Source organism: Coenobita brevimanus, chromosome 57 (genome assembly GCF_032717465.1).
Source record: "Coenobita brevimanus isolate Jiangsu-jjx chromosome 57, ASM3271746v2, whole genome shotgun sequence".
NCBI lineage: Eukaryota > Metazoa > Arthropoda > Malacostraca > Decapoda > Coenobitidae > Coenobita > Coenobita brevimanus.
Window position 1 is genome coordinate 33165835 of NC_137010.1, and position 6000 is coordinate 33171834.

General features: G+C 40.8%; 1 protein-coding gene across 2 annotated transcripts in view; it reads right to left on the minus strand.

Annotated features, from left to right (window-relative positions):
* Positions 1 to 5344, minus strand: part of Pdrg1 (Pdrg1 prefoldin-like subunit) — an 88729-nt gene extending 83385 nt beyond the window's left edge. Inside the window, exon 1 of one of the 2 annotated variants that reach the window (XM_080274480.1) lies at positions 5274 to 5344. The gene's annotated coding sequence lies outside the window, so the exon portion shown is untranslated. The remainder of the gene's footprint in view (positions 1 to 5273) is intronic. The other variant, XM_080274481.1, reaches the window with a different exon arrangement.
* Between the last annotated feature and the right edge of the window lie 656 nt (positions 5345 to 6000).

Here is a 6000-nt window from a genome sequence, read left to right on the forward strand (position 1 = left end):
CACTTGACAGTTCAAAAACAATTTATCCTCACATCCTTATTTATGCTTTGATAATCGTAATTTTTTTTTCCACCATAATCCTGAATAAATGTCCTTGCTTCTGGTGCCGTAAAAAAGATCTGCCAAACTATGCTTTATTTTTTTTTTACTTCAGTTTTTCTCATGGAAATACAATTTTTATGGTAAATGTTACTGTGAAAAAGGTATAGGGAATTTATTTGGTTACATTTTGGTGTATAAAAAATTACTGTAGGTCAATTGGGGTTGACTTTACGTAACCCGAAAGGAAATTATCAAATGCTCAGAAAAGGCTTGTAGCATACTGACTGGGGCAGTGGGGCGATGCTCGGTGCGGAGTGGGTTGAGCCCAGAGGAGGGATACAAGGAGACACAAGTAGGGGTTTGTTCATGACAAGATATGGACACAAAATAATTCCATAACCAACAAAACAGGAGCCATTTTGTTTGACAGAACCGGTGTTGAATGGTAATGAATGGTTGAAATGTGTGCTGATGCAGCCTGTGTCAAATGGTAATGAGTGCATGAAATTTGCACCACACCCATAAACACCAAAGGGTTAAATGTTTAAATTTACAAAATATTAAATTGCAGCTACTGGAAGGACTGTCAATACAAAGACTGATGTTAATAATAAATAATATGCAGGCCATAATGTATACAAGAGAGCAACTATATCCAATTAACCAAATACAGGTACAGTAGAATTTATGCTAGAGATGTGCCGATACCAATACCAATAACCACTTTTCAGCCGATACCCATACCAATACTCCGATACTAACAAATGACCAATACTTTGCCGATACCAATACTTTTTTACCTTCTATCTATCTATCTATCTATTGAGAGATGCCTCAATCCCGTACATGGTAGCCACAAACAAACTGCCTCCACGTTGCCCTGTCCCCTGCCATTTCACTGCACTGATCCCAACTCACACCCCCCTCTCCCATATACCTCTCCACCCCATCCCTCCATCTCATCCTCAGCCTCTCCCCCCCTCCTCACCCACATACACTCTCCTCGTCAATCTCTCACTCTCCATCCTCTCCACATGGTCAAACCACCTCAGTGTGTTCCTCCTAATGTTTCCTATCACATCCGCATCCACACCACAATGCTCCTTTATATCCTCATTTGTCAGCCTGTTTCTCCATGTGACTCCACAGGCTCCTCTTAAATAACATTTCCACTGCTCTCACTCTTGACTTGTGACCTTCCAACAACGTCCAAGTTTCACTTCCATACGTTAGAGTTGGTATCACAATACTGTCACGTAGTAACTTTTTCAACTCCATGCTCACTTCCCTGTTTCTTATCACTGCTTTCAAGGAACCAGCAACCTTTCTTCCTTGCTGTAGTCTTTCAAGCACTTCACCCTCCAAACTTCCATCCTTACTCATCACACTGCCCAAGTACTTAAACGTACTCACAATTTCCATTTCCTCACCATCCAACCTCATTGTACATTCACTGACTTCACCTCTCTCAAAGACCATCACTTTACTCTTCCCTGCATTCACCTTTAGATTCCGTTTCTTACACACTCTCCCAAACTCATCCACCAAGCCTTGCAGCTCCCTTTCGTCTTCACTCAACAACACAGTATCATCTGCAAACAACAGTACAGGGAGTTTCCAAACACTATCCTACCTCACCAGGGCCACTCCAACACCCACTGCCCTACCTTGTACCTCTTTTATTACCCCATCCATGTACAGATTGAACAACCATGGAGACATGACACATCCCTGTTTCAACCCAACTTTCAAAGAGAAAAATTCACTCAGTTCACCATTCACACGCACTGCAGCCTTAGCACTATCATACATACTCTTCACAGGATTCAACAACTTCCCATCTACTCCATATTTTCTTAATACTTTCCACAATCCTTGTCTATCCACCCTGTGATATGCTTTCTCCAAATCCATGAAAGCCACATACAACTTCTTTCCCTTCTCTAGAAACTTTTCCACTAAAGATCTAAGAATGAATATCTGATCTACACAACTTCTTCCTTTCCTAAAGCTTCCCTGTTGTTCTCCAACTAATTCCTCTGTTCTTTCCCTAACTCTATCAGTAAGTATCCTACCATACACTTTTCCTCTTACTCTAAGAAGACAAATGCCCCTATGATAACCACACACTTCTTTTTCCCCTTTTCCTTTGTACAAGGGAATAAATATACCTGACTTCCAATCCTTCAGGACTCTACCTTCCTCCCAGGCCAATCTGCACCACTTCCACATCCATTCTACTACTATCTCTCCCCTATGCTTCAGCATTTCACCACACACTCCATCAATTCCTGGGGCTTTCCCCAATTTGACTTTCTTCATTGCTTCCACAACTTCTATCCTACTGATTTCTTCCTGTCTTCTCATCTCCCTCCTTCTCCAAGCAATTCCCCAGCCACTTATACTCGCATTACTTCCATCCTCTGTGTTCAACAATTCCTTAAAGTGTTCTGTCCATCTGCTCACTTTTTCTCCCTTCTCCATTAGTAATGTACCATTTTTATCTTTCACTCCCCTGCTAACTTCAGTGCCACCCTGTCTTACTCTCTTCACCTCTTTCCAGAACATATTCTTACAGTCCCTCCACTTTACACTCAAATTCCTTCCAAATCCCTCATCCATTCTCTTCTTACTCGCTCTTACTAATCTTTTCACCTCTCTCTTCCTTTCTACATATAACTCTCTCTTCCACCTCTCTCTTCCTTTCTACATATAACTCTCTCTTCCACCTCTCAACTTCTTCCATGCCCCTATTTCTCATCCATTCATTGTATGCCTTCTTCTTTTGTACCACAGCCTGTCTCACCTCATCATTCCACCACGCTGTTCCTTGCACCCCCTTTCATCTCTTCACCCCACACACCACATCACATGCTGCACATATTTCTTCTGTGAACATCTTGCACACACCTTTCACATCCCCCATTTGCTCCAATTCATATTTATCCAATCGTTCTGCTACTTCTCTCTTATATTCTGCCATTTTCTCATCCTCTTGTAACCTTTCCACTATCCTTGCAACTACTACTTCTTCCCGTCCTTCCCTTCTTCTATTTTGATTTTATTTTGATTTATTTGATGCCGGTAATGTGAGTGTTGTTAATGCAGGAGCAATATATTAATCAATATATAATATTAATACATGATAATGTTATGTCATACACGTACCAGTAATTATAATGTAACACATAATAAACCAGAAAAGTATTGGAGTATCAGTCATATTTTTACCTTGTCAACAGTATTGTGATACCAACTCTAACGTACGGAAGTGAAGCTTGGACGTTGTTGGAAGGACACAAGTCAAGAGTGAGAGCCGTGGAAATGAGTTACTTAAGAGGAGCCTGTGGAGTCACATGGAGAGACAGGCTGACGAATGAGGATATAAAGGAGCGTTGTGGTGTGGATGTGGATGTGATAGGAAGCGTTATGAGGAACACACTGAGGTGGTTTGGCCATGTGGAGAGGATGGAGGGTCAAAGACTGACGAAGAGAGTGTGAGTGAGGTGGAGGGGGAAAGAGGGAGGGGGAGGCCGAGGATGAGATGGAGAGATGGGGTGGAGAGGTATATGAGAGAGGGGTGTGTGAGTTGGGAGCAGGGGAGTGAAATGGCGGGGGACAGGGCGACTTGGAGGCGATTTGTTTGTGGCCACCTCAAACGGGATTGAGGCGTCTGGCAATAGATAAGATAGCTAGATACCGATACTACAAAAATAAGGCCAATACTGCTGACACTATCAGCACATCCCTAATTTATGCTTGGCGATGTTGTGAAACATTGACACTTGGATATCGAGTCTACGATCATAAATCCTAATACTGTATTATGCAAATTAAGATCATCCTAATTGGTTATGATTTTTTAAAGTAATATTTGCATAGCTTCAATGGCATATGCCATGACTGTATCTCGCAGTTTGACACTGGAATAAACATAACCAATGACTACTACAGGCATGGTAACCAGCAAAAGACTGTAAGGCCAAGTTGAGAATGACTCAGCACTCTGAAAAGTCCCTCATTGGCTGCCATGTTTCCACCAAACTGACGAATATTTCTAATTAGTTCTAATCTTGGCCATCATGGGCGCTACTTTGGACAGCAGGTATAAAGAGCCTCGGACATTTAAACAATCATTCGCCATCACAAAAATTTAGAAAATACAGAAAACAACCAGAGGGAAAGTGAATCAGTGAGTACCGGTACTTCTGCTACTTAAACTAGACCGTACATTTATCAACACTCACTATGGGGGAAAAAAAAAAAAAAAAAAAAAAACTTTCAGATCCTTCTGGGGTTACAGATACCAGCCAATAACCTCTTCGCCCTGCCCGCACTTGAGGAGGAACTCACCTCGCCTGACAATCAGGACTGTCAACATACCATTCTGCCAAACCGCAACATGTAGCCCTTGACCATGGGTTACACTTCAAAAGTAGCCCAAGCATTTCCCCACCTTGACCGAAGAAAGACACTGGAATGTATTTACAGGATTTCTAGATCCCTACATGTCTGTATGGGCCTATGAACCCATCGGTGTAACAATAGTATTAAAAGTCTAGACTCTGAACATGTATAACGCTTCTATTTATGAATTTGCCAAATGGACATAGTGATTCCTCCTATACAAAAATGAACTCATGATCTCAGGGAAGCTAAATTTTGGTACATATTATGCAATACAGATAGTCAGCTGCTGAATTCTGACTGTAAGAAGTGACTGAAAAAAAAGCAAACTAAAATCCTTTTTTTTTTTTTTTTTGGGGGGGAGTACTTAAGCAAACAGCATCTCCAGCCACAATGCGTTTACCACACTAAAACTCCAGTGGTTTACCGTTTTTTCCGACTTGCGTTGCTTATCAATCGTCACTCCGACTGAAAGCGTCATTGTATCAAACATACTTTAATGTACCGGGTATGCATGTAAACACAAATAACCGTGTCAATGCAAAGTGATACAACAATTGAACCAAACCTAATCTAACCTAACTTAACCTAACATTGCGCATTTGACAGCCAGCTTTCAAATGTCAAAACGTGCGTTAGTAACGTCAGGATCGCAGTCTAAGTAATATACTGCTTAGATTGTGGTTAGGATGACCTACTACTGGTAGACGTAAGTGGAATTTACGCTTTCTTAATCATTTATTGCTTTCAGAGGAAGTTTATATAATTGCCCAGTATCCTTTGGTAAATGAGGAAAAACCACAATTAACCTGCGAAAGACTTACTTCAATAGCAAGAAATGGAGAGGCTGATCCTGTTTGGCGATTAGATTTTACCTTTACAAAGTTATCGTTCTGTAGCCCAATTGGGTGGGTAAACCGTAATGTTGGCAACACTGATCAAGCATATTTATCTCTCAATGTATTGTCTCGAATCCTGTAAAATATGCGTTTCGAGTATAATATTCAATATCCCTAATATTTGTATGTTCGCACATCTGTATCATATTATGCAATTTTTTGTCGTTCATTTTTAACTGTGTGGCCACTCAAAATGAAAATACCATATACCTCCCGATACCAAGTCAAGTAACAATTTAGGGATATGTGGCATATGCCTTTGATTCGGCTCCCTTTTTATTTATTTATTTACTCTTTTTTTTCGCATTTGTGGAGTCTGTGCTGACTGTGCCCGTTCAATTATTTTTTTTCCTTTTATTCATAGTTGTTTAACTATTCTTTTTCTAACCGATCTTTTCTCCGCGTCTTGGTTTTTGAATGCGAGTAGATCGGCCATAATTTCTTGGATGTGTTCTACATATGGCTGTTGTAAAAATGCGTGTTTGCTACGTATGTGGCCGAAACCGTTGCAAAATAGGAGAAAGTGTTCTAGGGTTTCATTTTCATGTCCACACATTGTCCTTGAAATCCCTTTCTCCTAGTTAGGTGTAAAATATTGGTCATACCATGTCACCTCTTCAGTTTGGCTCTTGATTTTACTGTATGTGTCCAG